Below are 2,803 nucleotides of genomic sequence, written 5' to 3' on the forward strand. Positions count from 1 at the left end.
TCATTGGAGTTTATCTAAACTTACAAAAACTGCGCTGGAGATTGTTCGTTCAATCAAATAGGTCAATTTCGTGCCAACAAGTGGGTGATAGGCTTTCTGTTATAATTATTTTGAAAATTTTGCGTGAACGGACAGGTCATGGCCTGGCGATTCGAGACGTTAAATTTTAATGACTCACGTTCTTGTTTCTGGTTGTAGCAATACTTGAATCTTACTTAGGGTACTATACAACTGAAGGACCTCAGGTACGTTGGATTTAGGACTTACTTTGCAGGTCTGATGTTTCTTATTTTAAGAGAATTTTGTGCGTTCAGAAGTTTTGTCGATTGAAATTGAGCGGAAGTTTTTGATTGTTGATGTTTCATTCTTTTTTCAACTTTTTGCAAGTGTTGTTTCCTTGTTAATCCTATCGAGGACAAATTTTTTTGTACAAAAAGTGGGACACTGTTAAAGCCCGGAGGGTAGGAAGTGGCTGAGTAGCCCCTCATCAAATCTCCCCCTGCTCACCCTCCACCTGGCTACTACCGAAGTCAACCGCTTGCCTATCGTTTGAGAGCAATTGTCTCGGCTGGTTTGGGAATCTGTACGATTTCAGTTTCTTCTTAAAATTTTTTAGGCTAATTAGTTTGTTTCTACTTAACATATCGGGGATAGCTTTGCGAGTTCCAAACAGTACTTGGTTCAGCTGGAGGTCAATAAACTTAGGAAGTTTTAACAGTTCTTATTGTTAAAAAGAACATGAACAGGGGAATTAATTAGATAGCAAAAATCAACTTGGAACGGACTTTTCGACGTGTTTGAAATTATTTGCGCGGTTTTCAGTTTTTAAGTTCATCAGGAATTTGTATATGGCCGCACGCATATTTGAAAGCACATTGTAGAGGAAGGACGGCTCTTGTCCTATAAATTTTGGTTGAATCAAATCCACATTATTTATTAATTGCTCTTGAACGAAGTTCATAGCAATTATTGTAAACGTTTTTGTCTTTTTACGACTGGAGGACGAGTATTGAAATTCTACAGGTTTTTACGACTCGAAGAGGAGTATTGAGGTTCTACAAGTTTTTTTAGCAGAAAGCAAGTTTGAATTTTGACTTCTTTCTGTTCGAGCATTTACCTCGTTTTTGATTGTTGACTTCTGTTTTCGAACATTGAACTTTAACAGTAGCTTCGTTTGTAATGTATAGTAATTAGGAACTGCTGGTAATGTTCAAGGTGAAGAGGTCACTACACCGCACTAAACCCCCACCACCACTACCTATCTACCCCCACCCAAACACCTACCTACCTCCAGCCCCCACCGCCCCGCACCCCCCAACTTACCCCACAACTACCCCTACCCCCTCCCCTTCACCTAGATAACCCCACCTACCCCCCCCCAACTAACCCTGCACTACACACCTCCCCAACCTATCTACCCACCCACCTACCTACCCACCCCACCTACCTACCTACACCCCCGCCCCATCTTACCCGCACCTACCCCTATACCTCCAAGCTGCTCCCTCCCTTCACCTAACTACCCCCAACCTACCCCCCCCCCCAACTACCCCAGCTCTATCCATCTCCCCAACCTATCTTCCGACCCACCCCACCTAGCCCCCAACACCTAAAAAATTGTCATCATTTTTGAAGCACTTTAATGTGGTTTGTTGGGCTACTTTTGTTTTTTTTTCTCTTGTCTATTTTGGTTCTGATTTCGGTAATGTATGGTTAGAGATTTATAATCCACGACGATTCGAGTCGTTTCCGGTACTCTACTGGCTATGTTTTTTTTAGCAGAAAGCAACGAGCATTTACCTCCGTTTTTGATTGTTGACTTCTTTTTTCGAGCGTTGGACTTTAACAGTAGCTTCGTTTGTAATGTATAGTAATTAGGAAACTGCTGGTAATGTTCAAGGTGAAGAGGTCAATTTGATTTTTTTTCCTATGTAAGTCACCCTTTATTATCTAAACTACACCGCACAAACTCCCACCACCTATCTACCCCCCCCCCCCCCCAACTTAAACGTACCCCAACCTACCCCTTCCTCCTCCCTTCACCTAGGTACCCCCACCTACCCCCGCCCTCCAACTACCCCAGCACTACCCACCTCCACAATATATTAAACCATCCACCCACCCAACTACCTACGTACCCCCCCCCCCCCCCCACCTTCCTATACTCTCACTACCTACCTATCCCCCTCCCCAGGTTGCCCCCACCTACCCCTACCCCCCAAATTACCCCCTCCCTTCACCTGACTACCCCAACATCCCCCAGTGCTACCCACCTCCCCAACCTATCTACCCACCCACCTACCTACCCACCCCACCACCTACCTACACCCCCGCCCCATCTTACCCGCACCTACCCCTATACCCTCCAAGCTGCTCCCTCCCTTCACCTAACTACCCCAACCTACCCCCCCCAACTACCCCAGCTCTATCCATCTCCCCAACCTATCTTCCGACCCACCCCACCTAGCCCCCAACACCTAAAAAATTGTCATCATTTTTGAAGCACTTTAATGTGGTTTGTTGGGCTACTTTTGTTTTTTTTTCTCTTGTCTATTTTGGTTCTGATTTCGGTAATGTATGGTTAGAGATTATAATCCACGACGATTCGAGTCGTTTCCGGTACTCTACTGGCTATGTTTTTTTTAGCAGAAAGCAACGAGCATTTACCTCCGTTTTTGATTGTTGACTTCTTTTTTCGAGCGTTGGACTTTAACAGTAGCTTCGTTTGTAATGTATAGTAATTAGGAACTGCTGGTAATGAGGAGATTTTTTTTCCTATGTAAGTCGCCCCTAATTATCTAAA

This window comes from Convolutriloba macropyga, chromosome 3 (genome assembly GCF_964194025.1).
Source record: "Convolutriloba macropyga chromosome 3, txConMacr16.3, whole genome shotgun sequence".
NCBI classification, from domain to species: Eukaryota; Metazoa; Xenacoelomorpha; order Acoela; family Convolutidae; genus Convolutriloba; species Convolutriloba macropyga.